Source organism: Bombina bombina, unplaced genomic scaffold (genome assembly GCF_027579735.1).
Source record: "Bombina bombina isolate aBomBom1 unplaced genomic scaffold, aBomBom1.pri scaffold_1479, whole genome shotgun sequence".
Taxonomy (NCBI): Eukaryota; Metazoa; Chordata; class Amphibia; order Anura; family Bombinatoridae; genus Bombina; species Bombina bombina.
Window position 1 is genome coordinate 21,345 of NW_026512867.1, and position 25,514 is coordinate 46,858.

At 39.7% G+C, this 25,514-nt stretch overlaps 1 long non-coding RNA gene across 1 annotated transcript; it reads left to right on the plus strand.

Moving 5' to 3' along the window:
* The first annotated feature begins 356 nt into the window (after window positions 1-356).
* Window positions 357-23,390, plus strand: LOC128644558 (uncharacterized). Its single transcript, XR_008399996.1, has 4 exons — window positions 357-490; window positions 15,939-15,992; window positions 22,906-22,971; window positions 23,345-23,390. It is a non-coding gene; the product is annotated as an uncharacterized LOC128644558 (long non-coding RNA).
* Window positions 23,391-25,514: the final 2,124 nt, after the last annotated feature.

Genomic DNA, 25,514 nt, shown 5'->3' on the forward strand with positions numbered 1-25,514 from the left:
CAACCACCACATCCAAGAGTAGTAGCCTTCCGTTCCTCAGGTCAAAGGCAGTGTTGCAAGCTTGAGAGAACAGAGGAAGAATTATTTTTATTGTTCGTCCAAAATTATATTGATACTTACTTCATTAGTGTTTTTAAGCATCCAGATTATTGGTTTAACACTGAAACATTCTATTCATTTAAATATTAAACACAAAAAAAATGTGTAATTCGATTTTAGAACATATTTGTCAATACCTGCATTACACTTTCTGGTGAAAATTACCTATGAATGAGAAATAGACCATCAAGAGAGTATTTTTAATAATAAAAAGGGTCAACGGTTGTATATATTTTTCTTTTTCTTTACAGAAATTCATGCTGAAGTCCAGCTCAAGAATTACGGGAGATTTCTTGAAGAATACACCTCTCAGTTGCAGAGAATTGAAAATGCTCTGGATGATTCTATTGGGGATGTATGGGACTTTAGCCTGGATCCAGTGGCACTCAAGGTTTGTTAATTGTCTTGTATTAAAGTGATTGTAAAGTTTAATGATTTAAAGCCCAGTATTTAAAAAATACTCTTCAAAACATGGGCACTTTAAGTCATTAAACTTTACAATGAGGCTTCTTGTTTTTAAAATACTTACCATTTTGTTAATGTAAACAGACCGCCGATCCTCTGCCCACATCTCCTTCAGTACTGAGCAGATAGAGGACTAATCCGGCTCCCTCCAATCGTTGCGTGCCCCCTTTGGCGTCCAGCTCGTGGGGCACGCAACGATTGGAGGAAGCCGGATTCATCATCGATCTGCTCAATGCTGAAGGCGATGACGGCCCAGGCATCAGCGGTCTGTTTACAGTAATGCTAAATATTTTTTTTTTTTTTTAAAAAGAAGCCTCATTGTAAAGTTTAATGGCTTAAAGTACGGAAGCCCAAAGAGGCCATGCACGTTTAATATTTTTAACTTGTTTTGTCGACATAAAAAGTTTTATGAAGATTGTTTTTACTCTCAGATTATTACATTTACCTGACTAGATTTCAGTCAGGAAGTGTTGGTGATGGAGCAAACTGTTTGAAAGGGAAACGATAGATAATTCCCAAGTTTTGCATAGCCAACACTGTGTTATTAATACACTTATTACCTCTGTGATTACCTTGTATCTAAGCCTCTGCAGACTGCCCCTTAGCTCATTGCTCTATTTTGAGAGCATTTGTGGCACTTTTAGAAAATTAATCAGAGATCGGCTCTCTGGTTAATTTTCTGAGCGCTAATTGCTCACGGTAGCAATAACCAGCCACTTGTAAAGGCTGGTTAATTATTGAGCGGCCAAAAAAACAGCCAAATTTGTCGGTTTGCAGGAGCGTGATAATTTAATGTGCCACATGTAATCTAGCCCAAAGTGTTTTCTGTCCCTTTTAAATGTGTAACACTATAATGTGGACAACTGTACTCACATAGGCCTAGGTTACAAGTGAAGCTTTATAGATAGCACAAAGTGTGGTTTCAATATCACTGGCCCATGCTCATTGGATCCTATGGAAGCACGCTCTTGTGAGCACAATGCTTCCTAGCAATGTGAACGCGAGCTTGTGTTCACATTGTGCTTTACTTGTAATACCAGCTCACGTTAGCATGCAAGCGATGTTTAGCGCTCCACTTGTAATTTGGCCCATTGTAATTACAAGACATTTATGTTGTGTTGCTATAGAATTACATATCAGCCAAGTTTTAACTTTTTTTTTTTTAAACAAATTCACATCCTTTTTACTGCAATAATGTTTTAGTGGCCAAACTCCACCCTCCATTTGCATTATTTGGAGTAGCCAGTCTAGACTTTAGTCCACAGACACGGCTAAACACTGTCATAAAGTTAGTATAAAGTTTATTTCTTTCCTAAGATATGGTGAGTCCACGGCTTGAGTAATTTCTGTTGGGAATATCACTCCTGGCCAGAGCACCACAGTTAAACTGTTCAGTATCACTGACTTACCCACAACCCCCAGTTATTCTCTTTGCCTTCGGTGCATGGAGGAGGTGAAGTTTAGGTGTCTGAAGAATTTTTTTTATTTAATCTACAAGCAAGTTTTGGGGTATAGCCGTATTCCCTGTCATTCCTTGCAGTCGGGTAGTGGTGGGTTTAAAGCAGTTAGGAACTTGTAAAGAGGTACTTACTGCGTTTTCCTAACAATTGCTGCCCTAGTTTAGAAAGCCAGAGTTGGCTACTCTGTTCTTTCTTTTTCAAAGGTCTCTGTGAAGAACTATGTCTTCTCATACCTTGTAACTGTCTACATGCCGGACAGCGGAGCGGGTATGTGCTTTTTCTTCTAGTTGGGGAGACCATGCACTTAACAAATGAAAATACACTACTTTTTTAATGGGACATAGATAATCCTGTTGTATGGATTACACTGGGGCATGAAGCAGGCACTGTAGCATGTGTGAGACTAACATTTAAACTCTTTTAAAAAGAAAGGGTAAAAATGTTTTTATTAGACTTTATTTTCTGACACATATTTACTTGATAAAACAATACAAGTTTAAACTGTGAAAGTAAGGCTGAATTTTTCAACAACTTATTCATTTCCCCTTTGCTTTAAAATAAAATGATGCAACATTTTAAACTGTCAGGTTTGAAAAAAACAGATATTTCTGTTACTCAGTGTACCAGGAAGCTATTTTTAGTTCCTCTCTGTGTAGCAGCAGTAATTTGAGTTTGGCAGTTGCGGTCACATGACTGACTTTACTTCATAACGTTTCTTTTTTTTTCTTCTCTCCATTTCTGGGTGATCCGGTCTTAATTGGTAGCAGTAAGGCACCTCATCCGGACTTTCTGAGGGTGAAATCTCAGATTCTGACAGTATAATTCCGTCTTCGGAGACTGAGGTGGTATCCTTCAGATTTAAGATTGAACACCTTTTGTGTATTATTAAAGAAGGCTTTAGCTATTTTAGATGATTCCGATACCCCTGTCGTCACTCCTAAGAAATCTAGTAAACTTAATAGTTTCTTTGATGAACCTTCCACTTCGGAGGTTTTTCCTGTGCGAACCGTGCTAGGGAGATTATCTCAGGAATGGGAGAAACCAGGGGTGTCTTTTTCCCCGTCTCCTGTTTTTTAAGAAAACGTTTCCTGTCAAGGACTCCATTAAAGACCCTTGGTATATTGTACCCAAAGTTGAAGGGACCATTTCCACTCTGGCTAAGAGAACCACTATTCCTATTGAGGATAGCTGCTCTTTTTTAAGGATCCGATGGACAAGAAGCTGGAGGCTTATTTGAAAAAGATTTATGTTCATCAAGGTCTCCAATTGCAACCTGCTGTGTGTATTGCTACCGTGACTAGTGTGACTTCTTATTGGTTCGACGCCTTGTCTGATTCTCTTCAAGTAGAGACTTCGTTGGATGAAATTCAAGATAGGATTAAAGCTCTTAAATTGGCCAATTCCTTTATTGCAGATGCCATTTTACAGGTTGTTTAGACTAGGAGCTAAAACGTCTTCTAGTTTCGCTGTCCTAGCCTGCAGGGTGTTATGGTTGAAATCCTGGTCAGCGGATGTTTCCTCTAAAGTCAAGCTTCTGGCGATTCCGTACAAGAGCAAAACCTTTGTTTATCTCTGATATTACGGGTGGAAAAGGATCTTTTCTACCTCAAGATAAAAATAATAGGGCTAAAGGATGTCAGAGTAATTTTTGTTCTTTTCGTAACTTCAGAGGAAAGCCTTCCCCTTCTTCTTCCAAGCAGGAACAACCCAAGTCATCTTGGAAACTCAATCAGTCTTGGAACAAGGGGAAACAATCAAAGAAACCCGCAGCTGATTCAAAATCCGCATAATGGGTTTGCCCCCCCTGATCCGGGATCGGATCAGGTGGGGGGCAGACTTTCTCAGTTCTCTCAAGCCTGGATTCGAGATGTCCCAGATCCCTGGACTGTGGACATAGTATCCCAGGGTTACAAATTGGAATTGAAGACTTTTCTTCCCAGAGGCAGATTCCTTCTCTCAAGATTATCTGCAGACCAGATAAAGAGAGAGGCGTTCTTGAAATGTATACAACATCTTTCCTCCCTGGGAGTGATAGTTCGTTCCAGTGCAGCAACAGGGTCTTGGATTCTACTCCAACCTATTTGTGGTTACCAAAAAAGAGGGAACTTTCCGTCCCATTATAGACTTGAAGTGTCTAGACAATTTTCTCAAAGTTCCATACTTCAAGATGGAGATTATACGCTCCATTCTTCCTTTAGTACAAGAGGCTCAGTTCATGACAACCATAGACCTAAAGGATGCATATTTTCATGTTCCTATTCACAGGGACCATCACTGATTCCTGAGATTTGACATTCTGGACAAACCTTTCCAGTTTGTGGCCCTTCCATTTGGTCTAGCCACAGCTCCCAGAGTTTTTTCAAAGTTTCTGGGGGCTCTTTTGGCAGTGATCCGTTCAGGCGCCATCTTTTCAACAAGCAAAATTTCACACAGAGATATTATTGTCTTTTCTTCGTTCCCACGGATGCAATGGGAATCTGGAAATGTGAATCCCTTTCCCCTGCTACAAGAGTAGTGTTCTTAAGGAGCCATAATAGATTATGTATTGATGAAGATTTTTCTGACAGAGGTCAGGAAAAATGAAAACATTTCCTCTTGCCTCTATCTTCAGGCTACTGCTCATCCTTCAGAGGCTCAATGTATGGAGGTAATCGGTCTGATGGTGGCTTCCATGAACATCATTCCTTTTGCTCGATTCCATTTGAGAGCTCTCCAGTTGTGTATGCTCAGACAATGGAATGGCGACCATGTGGATCTATCTCAGAGAATAGTTAGATCAGTTGTCAAGGGATTCTCTCCTGTGGTGGGTTTCTCAGAAATGTCTGTCTTAAGGCACATGCTTTTTTTTTTTGGGGGGGGGGGCTTTCTGGGTGATCGTGACCCTGGATGCTAGGCTGGGAAACAGTCTGAAACGCGTTAAAAGCTCAGCGCCTTTAAACTCGGGAGGAGTCTGCTCTTCCCATCAACATCTTGGAGTTGAGGGCAATTTACAATGCTCTATTGGCTTGACCCCAGTTAATCAGGTTTCAGTCAGACAACATAACCTCTGTGGCTTACATCAATCACCAGGGTGGAACTCTGAGTTTCTTAGCCATGAAGGAGGTTACTCGAAATCTTCAGTGGGCAGAGACACACAATTGCTGTCTATCTGCCATCCACATTCCAGGAGTAGACAACTGGAAAGCGGATTTTCTGAGCAGACAGACTTTTCATCCCGGGTAGTGAGAACTCCATCCGGAGGTGTTTTCCAGCTTGGTTCTTAAAATAGTGGGTGCCGGAGTTAGATCTGATGGAGTTCCATCAGAACGCCAAGCTTCCAAGGTACGGTTCAAGGTCAAGAGATCTGCAGACAGTTCTGATAGATGCTCTGGCGGTTCCTTGGGTTTTCAGGTTGGCATACCTGTTTCCTCCGTTTGCTCTCGTTCCACAAGTTATCGCTTGCATCAAACAGGAGAAGGTGTCAGTGATCCTTTTAGCCTCTGCGTAGCCTCGCAGGATCTGGTTTGCAGACCTAGTGGAGATGTCATCTCTCCCACCTTGGAGACTACCCTTGAGGAAGGACATCCTGATTCAGGGTCCCTTCCTTCATCCAAATCTCGTTTCTCTGAAGCTGACTGCTTAGAGATTGAACACTTAATTCTGTCTAAGCATGGTTTTTCTGAGTCGGTCATTGAGACCATGATTCAGACTCACAAGCCTGTTACTAGAAAGATTTATCCTAAGATATGGCGAAAATATCTTTGTTGGTGTGAATCCAAGGGCTACTCTTTGGCTACTCTTTGAGTAGAATTAGAATTCCTAGAATTTTATCTTTTCTTCAGGAAGGCCTGGAGAAGGGATTGTCAGTCAGTAGCCTGAAGGGTCAGATTTCTGCTTTATCAGTTTTACTACATAAATGTTTGGCGGATGTGCCAGATGTGCACAAAATCAGGCTTGTCTTTAAGTCTGTTGCTCTTCCTTGGAGCCTTAACCTTGTTCTTACATTTTTACAGCTGGCTCAGTTTGAGCTGTTGCATTCCATAGACATTAAGTTGTTATCTTGGAAGGTTTTGTTTCTTTTTGCCATTTCTTCTGCTCGAAGAGTCTCGGAACTCTCACCTCTGCAGTGTGATTCCCCTTATCTTATTTTTCATACCGATAAGGAGGTTCTTCATACTAAGTTAGGTTTCCTTCCTAAGGTTGTTTCTAATAGAAGTATCAATCAGGAAATTGTTCTTCCCTCTGTGTCCTAATCCTCTTTCTTCCAAAGAACGTTTGTTACACAATTTGGATGTTGTACGTGCTCTTAAATTCTACTTACAGGCGACTAAGGATTTTCGCCAGTCCTCTGCCCTCTTTGTCTGTTTCTCTGGGAAACGTAAAGGTCAGAAAGCTACTGCTACTACTTTTTTCTTTTTGTTTACGAAGTATAATTTGTTATGGACAGCAGCCTCCTGAGAGAATTACGGCTCATTCCACAAAAGCTGTTTCCTCTTCTTGGGTTTCAAAAATGATGCTTCTGTGGAACAAATTTGCAAGACTGCAACTCTGTCTTCTCTACATACTTTTCCCAAATTTGATACTTTTGCCTCGGCTGAGGCTTCTTTTAGGAGAAAGGTTCTTCAAGCGGTGGTGCCTTCGGTTTAGGACTGCCTGTCTTGTCCCTCCCTATTTATCCGTGTCCTCTAGCTTGGGTATTGGTTCCCAACAGTAATTACTCAAGCCGTGGACTCACTATATCTTAGGAAAGAAAAACAAAATTTATGCTTACCTGATAAATTAATTAATTTCCGGATATTGGGAGTCCACAACCCCACCCTTTATTTTAAGACAGTTGTTCTTTTGACTATAACCTCAGCTACCTCTACACTTTGTGTTACTCCTTTTTCTCCATGTCCCTCTGGTCGAATGACTGGGGGTTGTGGGTAAGGGAGTGATTCTTAATAGTTTAACTGTGGTGCTCTTTGCTGCCTCCTGCTGGCCAGGAGTGATATTCCCAACAGTAGTTACTCAAGCCGTGGACTCGCCATATCCGGAAATAAATTTATCAGGTAAGCATAAATGTTGTTTTTGCAGTTGTTATCAGATAAAGCCAATTAGGGAGGGAGTTGTAGCAGAGTTATGCTTGAAAAGTCAGCAGGGTGCATTTCAAGTTATGAAATGCTTAATTTTCAGAATTTAAATTACATACAAAGTGGGCAAAATAAATAATGAAAGTATAATGCAAAGCTGTTTCATTACACATAACATTTTATTTGAAAATATCAAGTTGTTTATTGTCCTTTTAAATTAACATGGAATGAAAAACTGGATTTCCCCCCCCCTCTTCCCATTGGAAATATTAGTTGAATATATATTTGTTTAAAGGGATAGTCTAGTCAAAATTAAGCTTTCATGATACAGCAAATTTTGTTTTTTTATCTTGGTATTCTTTTTTAAAAGCTTAAAGGGACAGTCAATATCAGAATTTTTGTTGTTTAAAAAGAAAGATAATCCCTTTATTACCCGTTCCCCAGTTTTGCACAACCAACACAGTTATATTAATATACTTTTTACCTCTGTAATTATCTTGTATCTAAGCTTCTGCTGACTGCCCCCTTATTTCAGTTATTTTGACAGACCTGCAGTTTAGCCAATCAGTGCTCAGTCCTAGGTCACTTTACGTGCATGAGCTCAATGTTATCTATTTGAAACATGTGAACTAATGCCCTCTAGTGGTCAAAATGCATTCAGATTAGAGGCAGTCTTCAAGGTCTAAGAAATTAGCACATGAACCTCCTAGTTTTAGCTTTCAACGAAGAATACCAAGAGAACAAAGCAAAATTGGTGATAAAAGTAAATTGGGAAGTTGTTTAAAATTGCATGCCCTATTTAAATCATGAAAGTTTTTTTTGGCATTGACTGTCCCTTTAACCTAGGTCGTCTCTAACTGATTTTTAAACCTTTGAAGGCTGCCTCTTATCGCAGTGCATTTTGATAGTTTTTCAGTTAGACAACGCTAGTTCATGTGTGTTTATAGATAAACATTGTGCTCACTCCCGTGGAGTTATTTAGGAGTCAGCACTGATTGGCTAAAACTCAAGTCTGTCAAAAGCACTGAGCTAAGGGGGCAGTTTGCAGAGGCTTAGATACAAGGTAATCACAGGGAAAAGTGTATTAATAACATAGCGTTGGGAATAATAAAGGGATTATCTTTAAAAATAATAAAACATTTCAAGTAGACTGTCCCTTTAAATAATATTCAGACTATTGAAAAAGTTACAGCTGTTTCTAGAAGATAGACATAAATAGATAAGGAAAGACAGGATGGCAAAAATAAGCACAAAGAAAAAGAAATACACAGAAGTATATAGAGAGAAAAGGAAGAAAAACTGAGAGGCAAAAGATGCAGAAACAGAGTTGGGTTGAAAAGGACTTGAGAAATATAGGAATAAAGAGTAAAATAGAGACACAGATAGAGAGAGAGAGAGAGAGACACTCATGAGAAGAGAAAAAACAGCAGAGATACGAAGAAACAAAGCCAGAGAGAGATATACAGGTGGCCCTCGGTTTACAACGGTTCAATTTGCACTGTTTCAGAATAACAACCTTTTTTTCAGTCATGTGACTGCTATTGAAAAGCATTGAAAAAAGGATTAACAGTCCTCAGTGGGTGCGCTAGTGCTTGGATGTTGATTGTGGTGATGAGACACCGATCTTGATGGCTGCACTCCCGATAGTAATCCGGATGGATTTCTGGCTATGATAGAAGGGAGAAAAAGAAGAAAAGCATTGAGAAGCAGTGCATTGATTAAAATAGCCAGTAGGTGGAGCTGTCTGCTTGTGTTGCAGCAAAGATATGCAAGCCAAGCAAGCTGAAATGAATCAGTTTAACCAGACCTGAGCTATCGAGCAGCTTGCAAAGGAACAAGATCTTCCTGTCTATAAATCAGTCCAGATTGGAATGCATAAAAAAAGTGTTTGCAGAAAAATGCAAGTGAAGTCTGTGTTGTCTTATTATTTTATTAGGTTTATAATGCTGTTTAGTAATTTTTTTTGTTCATTTAACTTAGTTTAATTATATATTCTGTGTTGTGTGGTTATTTTATTAGGTTTAAACTGCTGTTTAGCATTTAAAGTCTTCATTTCAAAGCTTTAAAAATAATGTATTAGGTGTTACTTATGCCAATTTTGAGAGGGGCCTGGAACCTAACTCCCTCACTTCCCATTGACTTACATTATAAACTGGGTTTCAATATACAACGGTTTCGATTTACAACCATTCCTTCTGGAACCTAACCCCGGCGTAAACTGAGGGCTACCTGTACATGTAAGGACAGTTACACTTAAAGAGAGGGGAAGAGAAACACAATAGGAAAAGACAGAGAGAGAGGGTTCCAGGCTCCAAGTGTTTAATGAGCAGCCAAATAAACACTTCATTGAACATTCAGGATAACACATATGAAGGCAAGATAAATGTGCCCAGACAGGCACACAGTTCTGAATAAAAGATCTTGGTCTGGCTGCTGGTAAGATTAGGGAGAAGTTTGCAGGCTGCTGCTTTCCCTTTCAATCAGTTGAAATCTAGTCAGGCAAATGTAACAATCTGAGTGTAAAAACAATCTTCATAAAACAACTTGTTTTGTCGACATCCTATCTTTTCTATGGGATTTGCCTAACGCTGGTATTACGAGTCTTGGAAGAAGTGAGCGGTAGAGCCTCTACCGACAAGACTCCATCCACAAAAAAAAGTCAGTAGTTAAGAGCTTTATGGACTAACGCCATAACATAAAGCTCTTAACTACAGTGCTACAAAGTACACTAACACCCATAAACTACCTATGAACCCCTAAACCGAGGCCCCCCCACATCGCAAACCCTATAATATAAATTTTTAACCCCTAATCTTCCGACCGGACATCGCCGCCACCTACATTATCCCTATGAACCCCTAATCTGCTGCCCCTAACATCGCCGACATCTATATTATATTTATTAACCCCTAATCTGTTCCCCCCCCAACGTCGCCGCGAACTACCTACAAGTATTAACCCCTAATCTGCCGACCGGACATCGCCGCCACTATAATAAATGTATTAACCCCTAAACTGTCGCACTCCCGCCTAGCAAACACTATAATAAAAATTTTTAACCCCTAATCTGCCCTCCCTAACATCGCCACCTACCTACAATTATTAACCCCTAAACTCCCGACCCCAACGTCGCCGCTACTATAATAAAGTTATTAACCCCTAAACCTAAGTCTAACCCTAACACCCCCTACGTTAAATATAATTTAAATAAAACTAAATAAATGTACTATAATTAAATAAATTATTCCTATTTAAAACTAAATACTTACCTATAAAATAAACTCTAATATAGCTAAAATATAACTAATAGTTACATTGTAGCTATTTTAGGATTTATATATATTTTACAGGCAACTGTGTATTTATTTTAACTAGGTACAATAGCTATTAAATAGTTATTAACTATTTAATATCTACCTAGTTAAAAAAAATACAAAATTACCTGTAAAATAAATCCTAATCTAAGTTACAAATACACCTAACACTACACTATCAATAAATTAATTAAATTAACTACAATTATCTAAACTAAAATACAATTAAATAAACTAAACTATAATACAAAATCAAACAAACACTAAATTACAGAAAATAAAAAACATTACAAGAAGTTTAAACTAATTACACCTAATCTAAGCCCCCTAATAAAATAAAAAGCCCCCCAAAATAATAAAATGCCCTGCCCTATCCTAAATTACAAAGTAATCATTTCTTTTACCAGCCCTTAAAAGGGCTTTTTGCGGGGCATTGCCCCAAAGTAATCCGCTCTTTTACCTGTAAATAAAAATACAATACCCCCCCCAACATTACAACCCACCCAAACCCCCCTTAAAACAACCTAACACTAACCCCCTCAAGATCTCCCTACCTTGAGTCGTCTTCACTCAGCCGAGCCGAACTTTTCATCCAAGCGGGGCAGAAGAGGTCCTTCATCCAAGCGGGGCAGAAGACGTCTTCCATCCGGTTGAAGTGTTCATCCAAGCGGCATCTTCTATCTTCATCCATCCGGAGCGGCAGCATCCTGAAGACCTCCGACGCGGAACATCCATCCTGGCCGACGACTGAATGACGGTTCCTTTAAATGACGTCATCCAAGATGGCGTCCCTCGAATTCAGATTGGCTGATAGGATTCTATCAGCCAATCGGAATTAAGGTAGGAAAAATCTGATTGGCTGATCCAATCAGCCAATCAGATTGACCTTGCATTCTATTGGCTGATCGGAACAGCCAACAGAATGCGAGGTCAATCTGATTGGATCAGCCAATCGGATTGAACTTCAGATTTTTCCTACCTTAATTCCGATTGGCTGATAGAATCCTATCAGCCAATCAGAATTTGAGGGACGCCATCTTGGATGATGTCATTTAAAGGAACCGTCATTCGCCGTCCAGTCGTCGGCCAGGATGGATGTTCCGCGTTGGAGGTCTTCAGGATGCTGCCGCTCCGGATGGATGAAGATAGAAGATGCCGCTTGGATGAACACTTCAATCGGATGGAAGACGTCTTCTGCCCCGCTTGGATGAAGACTTCAACCGGATGGAGGACCTCTTCTGGCCTGCTTGGATTAAGAATTCGGCTCGGCTGAGTGAAGACGACTCAAGGTAGGGAGATCTTCAGGGGGATAGTCTTAGGTTTTTTTTAAGGGGGGTTTGGGTGGGTTTTAGAGTAGGGGTATGTGGGTGGTGGGTTGTAATGTTGGGGGGGGGTATTGTATTTTTATTTACAGGTAAAAGAGCTGATTACTTTGGGGCAATGCCCTGCAAAAAGCCCTTTTAAGGGCTGGTAAAAGAGCTGATTACTTTGTAATTTAGGATAGGGTAGGGCATTTTATTATTTTGGGGGGCTTTTTTATTTTATTAGGGGGCTTAGATTTGGTGTAATTAGTTTAAACTTATTTTTTAGTTTATTTAATTGTATTTTAGTTTAGATAATTGTAGTTAATTTATTTAATTTATTGATAGTGTAGTGTTAGGTGTAATTGTAATTTAGGTTGGGATTTATTTTACAGGTAATTTTGTAATTATTTTAACTAGGTAGATATTAAATAGTTATTAACTATTTAATAGCTATTGTACCTAGTTAAAATAAATACAAAGTTGTCTGTAAAATAAATATAAATCCTAAAATAGCTACAATGTAACTATTAGTTATATTGTAGCTATATTAGGGTTTATTTTATAGGTAAGTATTTAGTTTTAAATAGGAGTAATTTATTTAATTATAGTAAATTTATTTAGTTTTATTTAAATTATATTTAACTTAGGGGGGGTGTTGGGGTTAGATTTAGGTTTAGGGGTTAATAACTTTATTATAGTAGTGGCGACGTTGGGGTCGGGAGTTTAGGGGTTAATAAATGTAGGTAGATGGCGGCGACGTGGGGGGGGGCAGATTAGGGGTTAATAAATATAATATAGGTGTCGGCGATGTTAGGGACAGCAGATTAGGGGTTCATAGCTATAATGTAGGTTGCGGCGGTGTCCGGAGCGGCAGATTAGGGGTTAATAATATAATGTAGGTGTCAGCTATAGCGGGGGCGACAGATTAGGGTTTAATAAGTGTAAGAATAGGGGTGTTTAGACTCGGGGTTCATGTTTAGGGTGTTAGGTGTAGACTTAGAGAGTGTTTCCCCATAGGAAACAATGGGGCTGCGTTAGGAGCTGAACGCTGCTTTTTTGCAGGTGTTAGTTTTTTTTCTTCAGCCAGCTCAGCCCCATTGCATCCTATGGGGAATTCGTGCACAAGCACGTTTTTCTGCTTACCGCTACCATAGGCAACGCTGATATTGAGAGTTGAAGGGAAGCTAAAGTTGGCTCAACGCTCCCTTTTCTGAGGCTAACGCAGCCATTCAGACAACTCGTAATACCAGCGTTGTCTTAAGGGTGCGCTTGGAAAAAAAAGGAGCGTTAGCACCGTGGGTCTTTACCGACAAAACTCGTAATCTAGGGGTAAGTTTCTAAAGGGAAAAGAACACGCCAAGTTACCACGTTTGCTTATATAGCAAGTATAAAAAATATTAAAAATGTAAACACTATGATTGCAATTGATTGTTATTATAGGTATATCTTAATGTGTGACAAGGGAAACAAAGCTTAACCGACTAAGAACAGTGGGGGTGCTATAGTGCCAATAAAGCTAAGTATATAATGAAAAAGAAGCACCTTATAGTAACACTCCATAAACAGTATCCCTAACTGAAAAAGCACAGTTAAAGGGACACTGAACCCAAATTTTTTCTTTTGTGATTCAGATAGAGCATGCAATTTTAAACAAATTTCTAATTTACTCCTATTATCAATTTTTCTTCATTCTCTTGCTTTCTTTATTTGAAAAAGAAGGTATCTAAGCTATTTTTTTGTTTCAGCACCATGGAAAGCACTTGTTTATTGGTAGGTGAATTTACCCACCAATCAGCAAGAACAACACAGTGTGTTCACCAAAAATGGGCCGGCATCTAAACTTACATTCTTGCATTTCAAATAAAGATACCAAGAGAATGAAAATAATTTGATAATAGGAGTAAATTTCAAAGTTGCTTAAAATTGCATGCTCTATTTGAATCATGATAGAAAAAAAATTGGGTTCAGTGACCCTTTAATAATTGCTAATAAAAAAGGAGTAAATACCTTACAACTGACATTCTCAACCAAAAATATTAGAGCATCCAAGTACGGTAAAAATAACTCAATTACCTTGGTGTTTGAGTTATTTTTACAGTACTAGGATGCCCGGGCCCAACCAGTTTTAATAATCCTACACTCAACCTTGAAGTATAGTTTAATTGATGAGGGACTGTGTCCTTTTATAGAAAAGGAGCTCTAATATTTTTGGTTGAGAATGTAAGGTATTTACTCATTTTTTATTAGCAATTATTAAGGGTTAAGTTTTAACTGTGCTTTTCAGTTAGGGATACTGTTTATGAAGTGAGTGCTACTATAAGGTGCTATTTTCAGTCTTTTTCATTATATACTTATAATTATAGTTAACATTTTATGTAATTTATTAGCTTTTTTTAGACAAAAGTCCAAGTTTTAATATTTATATTTCCAAACTTTTCATGTTGGTGACACACTTTTTAGACCTACATCATTTTGTGACACAGTAATTCAGTTGTACAAGCAAACAGGAGGTTAAACTAACTTGTTTTAAGAGACACGGACACATACATACATTATATAATAATGAAATGTATTTAGAGTATGTTTGTGCAAGAATAAAAAAAAAAAAAATGTAATAGCACCAATAGCTACTTACGATTTTATTGGGATGTATGCGGTTGATGGGATGAACACGGTTTCTGAATATTTGGTGGAATATTAGATAAAGACACTCGCATTTCATCATCAAGCATTTGTAAGCTTCCACTTCCTATCCATATATCAAGAGCAGGAGCAGCAATGCACTACTGGGAGCTAGCTGCAACCCCCCCCCCCCCCCACTGACTTCTGACTTAAGCTCAGCCTTTAAGCTGCCGCACTCAGAACTCTGCGAGTCCGACTGACTACTGCCCGCGCCACAAACACACTGCTGTCTAACTCACTGACTACACGTGCAGTCACGAGCCAATGTGCGGCCAATGGGAATAGTCTCAGTTCCCGCTGAGCAGCACCAATAGGTTAAGATGATCTTTGACCCAGGTATCAATCATGTGTTAACCATGTGATATGCATAGCAGGCAGACGGAAAGTTGGAAACCTAAAAAAAAAATTAAATTAAAAAAACTTTGTGCTGTAGCAGGGATACACCTACACACTGCTGCCGACACACTGTCACGACACACAGTTTGGAAAGCACTGGTCTAAAGGGTAATAAAAGTTTACACCTTAAAACATGTTTGTATGTTGGTGTGTGTTATTGTACACAAATCAGACTTACTCTACCAATAAAGCAAAGTTTCTTTCTTGTTAAAATATTATTTTTCTCTGTTGATATGACATCACAGAGTGCACCAAATAAGCCAATTATTGTGGCGTTATTTTGCATATTAAAAAGGGTCTGTGTGCGTTCATGAATGCAAAGATATTTGTATGTACAGTAGATTTCCTTGCTGTCCACTACGTGCGCTGTATCACGGTGACAGTGACATGGTGACTATTTAAAATATCATTACGTGACTAACTTAAAGTATGAAATACAATTTTTCCCTTTTTATGACTCTTTAAAAACCAAGCATTCATTTACATAAGAAAATATAGCCACAGTTTTTTAATGTGAAATATTAAAAGGATTATTTGGCAGCTGTCTGTCATGTAGGTTTATACAAAATTATCTCAATTACATTCATTTGTTTTGCCTAGAAAACATGTTTATGAAAAATATGCAGCCTTAAAAGTAAAGATGTGCTTAAAGGACCAGTAAACACTGTAGATTTGCCTAATAAACAAATGCAAGATAATGCAATAGCACTTAGTCTGAACTTAAAATTAGTAGTAGATTTTTTTTTTTTTTCTGAAAATTTTTAAGTTATGTCTATTTCCACTCCCTGTGTACCATGTGACAGCCATCAGCCAATCACAAATGCATACACATACCATGTGACAGCCATCAGCCAATCACAAATGCATATACACGTATTCTGTGAATTCTTGCACATGCTTAGTAGGAGCTGGTGACTCAAAAGTTTTAAACATAAAAAGACTGCACATTTGTTTTAATGGAAGTAAATTTGAAAGTTGTTTAAAATAGCATGCTCAAGTCAAAATTAAACTTTCATTATTTAGATTGAGTGTCTCCACTTTATTTTGTATTATGTAAGTAAAAATGTCCTTAATTACTTTATTTTGTTATGTAAGTAAAAATGTGCTTAATTACTTTATTATGTATGTAGTGTTTTAATTAAAGTTTCAATGTCTACCTTTCCATAGCTTGTGCCTTATGAGCAATCATCTCTCCTTGAGCTCATCAAGACAGAAAACAAGGTAATTGTTTAAAATTAAGTAAACCTTTATAAAACTTTAGGCTTTATTGTTAAACTCTTAAATGTTCCCCTCTATCCCTGGCAAGGAGGTGGTACAGCAGGTTCCCCGCTAGGTATACTTGTAAGGCACATCATAGATCTTGATATGGAGCAGAAGCTCAGTGAAATGTTATACCTTAAAGCAAGGGATTTAATGCAATTGTTGTTTATCAATACAATTGTATTCAGCAACAATACATTAGACTTCACAGTGTATTTGATGCAGGAGAAGAGCCATGCTCCAAAGTGCTTACAGTTTAGAGGTTAAGGGTGAGTGGGACAAAAAAGGTGTTGGGTTTACTTGACCAAGTCTGTAGAATGGTTTGTAGCTACAGAAAAAGGGATAGGGTTTCTATTAGTGGGGGATAGGGTCGATAAATAGGGGGAATGCATCTCTGGGTTTTCAAAGAATGCTTGAAGCTGTGCAAGATAGGAAACAGTCTGACACAGATGTAGAGAGCTCCATAGTTTAGGTGCAGCACAAGGGTTGTCTTGGAGATATAGCTGACGGAGGAGGTGGTAGAGGAAGAGAGACGTAGGTATGTGTTTGTAAGTATAATCAGGTGCAAGAATTTGATATGGCATGGTATATAGAATCAGTTATAGGCCTGATGTTAGTGTGGTGAATTATTTTGGCAGAGACATTTATGATAGACTAAAGAGGAAAAAGCAACTGTTGGGAAGACCACTATGACGTAGTTTGTAATAATGAACATTAAAGTCTGCTCCAGAGCAGCAAGGCACTACTGGGATGTAGCTGTACATATCTGGTAAGCCATTAATAAATTATATTTCTCCTACATTGGTGTGTCCGGTCCAGGGCTTCATCCTTACTTGTGGGAATATTCTCTTCCCTAACAGGAAATGGCAAGGAGAGCACAGCAAAAGCTGCCCATATAGCTCCCCCTCTGGCTCCGCCCCCCAGTCATTCTCTTTGCCGCTTTGAACAAGTAGCATCTCCACGGGGATGGTAAAGAGTATGTGGTGTTAGTTGTAGTTTTTTTATTTCTTCTATCAAGAGTTTATTTTAAAATAGTGCCGGTTTGTACTATTTACTCTACAACAGAAAGTGATGAAGAGTTCTGTTTAAAGTGGAGTATGATTTTAGCAGCAGTAACTAAAATCCATTGCTGTTCCCACGCAGGACTGTTGAAACCAGAGAACTTCAGTTGGGGGGAACAGTTTGCAGACTTTTCTGCTCCAGGTATGACTAGTCTCTTTTCTAACAAGACATAGTAATGCTAGAAGACTGTCATTTTCCCTTATGGGATTGGTAAGCCATTTTCTTAGACTCATAACAGAATGAAGGCTTATAAATGGGCTATATACTGGTTGACACTATTGTGGGCTAAATCGATTGATTTATATAATATTTATATGACTTTTGGAGGGTTTTGGAACTTGGAAACACTTTTGGGAACGTTTTTATTACGCCTGGCAGTTGTTTAGACACCTAATCTAGTCAGGAAGGCCCCTTCACTCTGGTATGCAGAGGGAGGAGGCCTCATTTTCGCGCCTTAGTTGCGCAGTTACTTCTGGAAGCGGTGCATGCAGCTTCATGTGAGCGGGTCCTGTGGCCATAAAAACGATTCTAGAAGGCTTATTTCTGTGGTGAATAACCCCCAAGGAAAGGTAAAGCCGCAGCAAAGGCTGTGGCAGGGACTGTAGTGGGTTTAAACTGGTAAATTGAACAATTAGCTCCGGTTTGCTCATTTAAGGGGTTACAGACTTGAAATTTGTGCAATACTTTCAAAGCATTAAGACACTAGGGTGCAAATTTTGTAAAGATCAGATATTTCCTTCATAGTTTTTCAAACATTCAGAAATAAAGTGTACTCTTTTTATTATTTAAAGAGACAGTAACGGTTTTGTTTAAAAAACGGTTTTATTGCATTAATAGCCTGCCTAAGTCTGTCTAACATGTCTGTACCTTCAGATAGAATTTTAGGAACGGACCGTCTCCTAACTCTGCAGCCTCTAGACAAGAGGGTAACGCTTCCCAGCCTAAACCAGCAAGGCTGGAACAAGGGTAAACAGGCCAAGAAGCCTGCTGCTGCTACCAAGACAGCATGAAGGGGTAGCCCCCGATCTGGGACCGGATCTAGTAGGGGGCAGACTTTCTCTCTTTGCTCAGGCTTGGGCAAGAGATGTTCAGGATTCCTGGGCACTAGAAATAGTCTCTCAGGGTTATCTTCTAGAGTTCAAGGATCTTCCTCCAAGGGGAAGGTTCCACATGTCTCTCTTATCTTCAGACCAGATAAAGAGACAGGCATTCTTACATTGCGTAGGAGACCTATTAAAGATGGGAGTGATACACCCAGTTCCAACAGTGGAACAAGGTCGGGGGTTTTACTCAAACCTGTTCGTAGTTCCCAAAAAAGAGGGAACTTTCAGGCCAATTCTGGATTTAAAAATTCTAAACAAATTCCTCAGAGTTCCATCATTCAAAATGGAAACCATTCGAACGATTTTACCAACAATCCAGGAGGGTCAATACATGACTACCGTGGACTTAAAGGATGCGTACCTACATATTCCTATCCACAAAGATCATCATCAGTTCCTAAGGTTTGCCTTTCTGGACAAACATTACCAGTTCGTGGCTCTTCCGTTCGGTTTAGCCACTGCTCCCAGAATTTTCACCAAGGTGTTAGGGTCCCTACTAGCGGTTCTAAGACCGAGGGGCATTGCAGTGGCACCTTACTTAGACGACATCCTAATCCAAGCGTCGTCCCTTTCCAGATCAAGGGCTCATACAGACATTGTATTAGCTTTTCTCAGGTCTCACGGGTGGAAGGTGAACGTAGAAAAGAGTTCCCTGTCCCCGTCTACAAGGGTTCCCTTTCTGGGAACAATAATAGATTCTGTAGAAATGAAGATTTTTCTGACAGAGGTCAGAAAATTAAAGCTTCTAAATGCTTGTCAAGTTCTTCAATCTATTCCTCAGCCTTCCATAGCTCAGTGCATGGAGGTAATAGGACTAATGGTTGCAGCAATGGACGTGGTCCCCTTTGCTCGAATTCATCTAAGACCATTGCAACTGTGCATGCTCAAACAGTGGAATGGGGATTATGCAGACTTGTCTCCCCAGATTCAAGTAGACCAGGTAACCAGAGACTCACTCCGCTGGTGGTTGACTCAGGATCACCTGTCTCAGGGAATGAGTTTACGCAGACCAGAGTGGGTCATCGTCACGACCAACGCCAGTCTCTTAGGCTGGGGCGCGGTCTGGGACTCCCTGAAAGCTCAGGGTCTATGGTCTCGGGAAGAGTCCCTTCTCCCGATAAACATTTTGGAACTGAGAGCGATATTCAATGCGCTCCTGGCCTGGCCTCACCTAGCGAAGTCCAGATTCATAAGATTTCAGTCGGACAACATGACGACTGTAGCGTACATCAATCATCAGGGGGGAACAAAGAGTTCCTTGGTGATGACAGAGGTATCCAAGATCATCAAATGGGCGGAGGATCACTCCTGCCATCTATCTGCAATCCACATCCCAAGGGTAGACAACTGGGAGGCGGATTATTTGAGTCGTCAGACTTTCCATCCGGGGGAGTGGGAGGTCTTTGCCCAGTTAACTCAACTATGGGGCACTCCGGATATGGATCTGATGGCGTCTCGTCAGATCTTCAAAGTTCCTCTATACGGGTCCAGATCCAGGGATCCCAGGGCGACACTAGTGGATGCATTAGTGGCGTCTTGGTCGTTCAATCTAGCTTATGTGTTTCCACCGTTCCCTCTCCTTCCCAGGCTGGTAGCCAGGATCAAACAGGAGAAGGCCTCAGTGATCCTAATAGCTTCTGCGTGGCCACGCAGGACTTGGTATGCAGACCTGGTGAATATTTCATCGGCTCCACCATGGAAGCTACCTTTGAGACAGGATCTTCTAGTACAAGGTCCATTCGAACACCCAAATCTAGTCTCTCTGCAACTGACTGCTTGGAAATTGAATGCTTGATTCTATCTAAGCGTGGGTTTTCAGATTCAGTTATAGATACTCTGGTTCAAGCCAGAAAGCCTGTGACTAGGAAGATTTACCATAAGATATGGCACAAATATATCCGTTGGTGCGAATCCAAGGGTTTTTCTTGGAGTAAAATCAAAATTCCTAGGATTCTTTCCTTTCTCCAAGAGGGTTTGGAGAAAGGTCTGTCAGCTAGTTCTCTAAAGGGACAGATATCTGCTCTGTCTGTCTTGTTGCACAAACGTCTGGCAGCCGTGCCAGATGTACAAGCGTTTGTACAGGCGTTAGTCAGAATCAAGCCTGTTTACAGACCTATGACTCCTCCATGGAGTCTAAACTTAGTTCTTTCAGTTCTTCAAGGGGTTCCGTTTGAACCTTTGCATTCCATAGATATTAAGTTACTATCTTGGAAAGTTCTGTTTTTAGTTGCGATTTCTTCTGCTAGAAGAATTTCTGAATTATCTGATTTGCAGTGTACTTCTCCTTATCTGGTATTTCATGCAGATAAGGTAGTTTTACGTACCAAACCTGGTTTTCTTCCAAAAGTAGTTTCCAACAGGAATATTAACCAGGAAATAGTTGTTCCTTCCCTATGTCCGAATCCAGTTTCAAAGAAGGAACGTTTGTTACACAACCTAGATGTGGTCCGTGCTTTAAAATTCTATTTAGAAGCAACAAAGGATTTCAGACAAACATCATCTTTGTTTGTCGTTTATTCTGGTAAGAGGAGAGGGCAGAAAGCTACTGCTACCTCTCTTTCTTTTTGGCTGAAAAGCATCATCCGATTGGCTTATGAGACTGCCGGACGGCAGTCTCCTGAACGAATTACAGCTCACTCTACTAGGGCTGTGGCTTCCACATGGGCCTTCAAGAACGAGGCTTCTGTTGATCAGATCTGTAAGGCAGTGACTTGGTCTTCTCTGCATACTTTTGCCAAATTTTACAAATTCGATACTTATGCTTCTTCGGAGGCTGTTTTTGGGAGAAAGGTTTTGCAAGCCGTGGTGCCTTCCGTTTAGGTAACCTGACTTGCTCCCTCCCTTAATCCGTGTCCTAAAGCTTTGGTATTGGTTCCCACAAGTAAGGATGAAGCCGTGGACCGGGCACACCAATGTAGGAGAAAATAGAATTTATGTTTACCTGATAAATTTCTTTCTCCTACGGTGTGTCCGGTCCACGGCCCGCCCTGGCTTTTAGTCAGGTTTAAAAATTTTTTATTCCATACACTACAGTCACCACGGCACCCTATAGTTTCTCCTTTTTCTCCTAACCGTCGGTCGAATGACTGGGGGGCGGAGCCAGAGGGGGAGCTATATGGGCAGCTTTTGCTGTGCTCTCTTTGCCATTTCCTGTTAGGGAAGAGAATATTCCCACAAGTAAGGATGAAGCCGTGGACCGGACACACCGTAGGAGAATGAAATTTATCAGGTAAACATAAATTCTGTTATTTGCTTAACCACCAGTCACCATCTGCCAGTGGTGCCTTGCTGCTTTGGAGCTCACTTTAACTATGCGTTTAACCCATCTGCAGGGAGCATTTTGTTATTGCATGGTCCTTGAGTGAAAAAACAGGTGGGGACAGGGCATATGGAGTGCAGTTATATACCCAGGGTCCCTGCATTCAAACACCACACCTCCTTAAAGAGACAGATGCGGCTTGTATTGCTTTTGGCAGTCACTCAGTTTACACATTAGTGCTGATGTAGGGTATGCCATCACCTGCAACCATAGTGTTGTGGGGTCATGTGGCATATGGATATAAAAGCAATCACAGAAACAAGTGTATTGCAAAAATGCTTAAAGGGACATTCCAGCCAAATTTGGTATCCACATGGATGCATTTCAGTTTTGAATAGAAGCATTTTTTTAAATTTACATGTATTAGCAAAAATGCTTCTAATATAAGCTATAGAGGTTTAAAAAGTCTAAGTGTGCACTGTGCACCAGCATTTTCAACACAACACTTGCTCAGAGAGCCTAAGGTGCTTATACTATCTGGTAATCACTCCAATTTGTTAATTTCTGACATGATACAAGCCACACGTGTGCTTTTAGCAGCTGCAGTATTTAAAATGCTGGTGCAATGAGAATATCTAGCTATGCTTCACGTGCATGTGCAGCGAAAAATTTTAACACTTAACACAGTGATACATTTTACTAGAAGCATTTTTGCTAATACATGTATATTGCAAATATGTTTCTATTTAAATATGTAATTCATCTATGTGCACTTAAATTTTAACCGAGATGTCCCTTTAAGTTCAAATAATTATACTGATGTGTAGAAATAATTACTGATTGCTGTAAATATGTGAAGCTAGGTTTCCAAAGTAGAGACTCTCCTCTATTTAATGGCATATAAGTGTCATAGCCTGAGCACCATCTTCCAGAGTATATCTAATCGTCTGGATCTTTATTTTGTCTTGAAACATTTTGCGCATCCATATGCTGGCTGCTATTACTAGGATATACGTCTGCTGCGTGTTGGGAGTGACTGGAAGATGTACATTTTGTCAGGAAATTCTGTGCTGATGTGTGATTCGGCTATATTGTTTATTATTTGTGATTTCATGTACAAACTTCATTACAAAAATGATTTAAACAAAATAATTACTGAATGAGAATTTTATTGCCATTGTCAGTATTGTGTACATATTGTGTCCCTAAATAAAATGTTAGTTCTTTATAAATAAAAATGATCAGGTCCTAACATCTGCCTTGTATGTTTATATAAACAATGTTACTTGTATGTGGTGTAAACTATCCATAAACAAGTCTTATTTTACATTATTATTTTAATGCAGTCATCCAAGGAAATTTAAATGGTGTCCTTTATAACTTTCAAATAATGTTAGTTTAACTGAATTGCTGCAGATTTTTGCCCTCATTTTATTTATTTTCTCCCTAGATTTTGAATAAAGTTATAACTGTATATGCTGCACTGTGTTGTGAAATTAAGAAGCTAAAATATGAGGTAAGACTTTTACTAGAAAAGTGATACATTCATTTTCCACAGTTGGAAAGTGTTAATCATGTCTTGGCTTTTTTTTCCCTCTTGTTCTCTTTAATCACCAATTTTTTTTTTGCTTTTGTTGGTTGTTTTATTTTTTTTATTGGAGCATAGGAAAAAGTTTTCACTTTGTGTGAGTGAGAGAGGGAGATATCAAACTCTTCTACTTGTCCTTGTGTGTGTGTATATATATATATATATATATATATATATATATTATTTTGTGTATATATATATATATATATATATATATATATATATAGTGAAAAATATTACTGTATAGAAAATAAAATTGTCTGTAAATATTAAATTTTTCACTCTTTTTGTCCTGTTACAGGCTGAAACAAAGTTTTACAATGGATTATTATTCTATGGAGAAGGAGGTAATTGCATTTAAATATTATATTATTGAGTATATACACACGCACACTTAGAAAGGATTCCATGTTGCCCCTTTTCTCTTGCAAGGTGTATCCAGTCCACGGCTTCATCCTTTACTTGTGGGATATTCTCATTCCCTACAGGAAGTGGCAAAGAGAGCACACAGCAGAGCTGTCCATATAGCTCCCCCTCTAGCTCCGCCCCCCAATCATCTCTTTGCCGGCTCTGACAGCAGGGCCACTCTGCGGAAGGATAATGTGAATGTGGTGTTAGATTTGTAGTTTTATATCTTCAATCAAGAGTTCGTTATTTTTAAATGGTACCGGTTTGTACTATTTACTCTATAGCAGAAATGTGATGAGTGGAATGGGGATTACGCAGACTTGTCTCCTCAGATACAATTGGACCAGAGGACCAGAGACTCTCTTCTCTGGTGGTTGTCTCAGGATCATCTGTCTCAGGGAACATGTTTCCGCAGACCAGAATGGATCATTGTAACGACCGATGCCAGTCTGTTAGGCTGGGGTGCAGTCTGGGACTCCCTGAAAGCTCAGGGCCTATGGTCTCGGGAAGAATCTCTTCTCCCGATAAACATTTTGGAACTGAGAGCGATATTCAATGCGCTTCAGGCATGGCCTCAACTAGCTGCGGCCAAATTCATCAGATTTCAGTCGGACAACATCACGACTGTAGCTTACATCAATCATCAGGGGGGAACGAAGAGTTCCTTAGCGATGAAGGAAGTCTCCAAAATAATCAGGTGGGCGGAGGATCACTCCTAACATCTCTCAGCAGTTCACATCCCAGGCAACTGGGAAGCGGATTTTCTAAGTCGTCAGACTTTTCACCCGGGGGAGTGGGAACTCCACCCGGAGGTTTTTGCTCAGCTGACTCGGCTATGGGGCACTCCAGAATTGTATCTGATGGCGTCTCGTCAGAACACCAAACTTCCTCTCTACGGATCCAGGTCCAGGGACCCCAAGGCGGTATTGATAGATGCTCTAGCAGTGCCTTGGTCCTTCAATCTGGCTTATGTCTTTCCACCGTTTCCTCTTCTCCCTCGTCTGGTCGCCAGAATCAAGCAGGAGAAGGCTTCAGTGATTCTGATAGCGCCTGCGTGGCCACGCAGGACTTGGTATGCAGGCCTAGTGGACATGTCATCTGTTCCACCATGGACACTGCCATTGAGGCAGGATCTTCTAATACAGGGTCCATTCAAGCATCCAAATCTAGTTTCTCTGCGTCTGACTGCTTGGAGATTGAACGCTTAAAGGGACACTGTACCCAAAAATTTAATTTCGTGATTCAGATTGAGCATGAAATTTTAAGCAAATTTCGAGTTTACTCCTATTATCAAATTATCTTCTTTCTCTTGGTATCTTTATTTGAAATGCAAGAATGTAAGTTTAAATGCTGGCCCATTTTTGGTGAACAACCTGGGTTGTCCTTGCTGATTGGTGGATAAATTCGTCCACCAATAAAAAAGTGCTGTCCAGAGTACTGAACCCAAAAAATAGCTTAGATGCCTTCTTTTTCAAATAATGATAGCAAGAGAATGAAGAAAAATTGATAATAGGAGTAAATTAGAAAGTTGCTTAAAATTGCATGCTCTTTCTGAATTACAAATGAACACATTTAGGTTCAGTGTCCCTTTAATTCTATCAAAGCATGGTTTCTCTGAGTCAGTTATAGATACTCTGATTCAGGCTAGAAAGCCTGTCACTTGGAAAATCTACCATAAGATATGGCGAAAATATCTTTGTTGGTGTGAATCCAAGGGTTACTCATGGAGTAAGTTTAGGATTCCCAGAATATTGTCTTTTCTCCAAGAAGGATTGGAGAAAGGATTGTCCGCTAGTTCCTTAAAGGGACAGATATCTGCTCTGTCTATTCTCTTACACAAGCGTCTGGCAGAAGTACCAGACGTTCAAGCGTTTGCTCAGGCTCTAGTCAGAATCAAGCCTGTTTATAAACCTGTGGCTCCGCCATGGAGTCTTAATCTAGTTCTTTCAGTTCTTCAAGGGGTTCCGTTTGAACCTTTACATTCCATAGATATTAAGTTATTATCTTGGAAAGTTTTGTTTTTGGTAGCTATATCTTCTGCTCGAAGAGTTTCAGAAATGTCT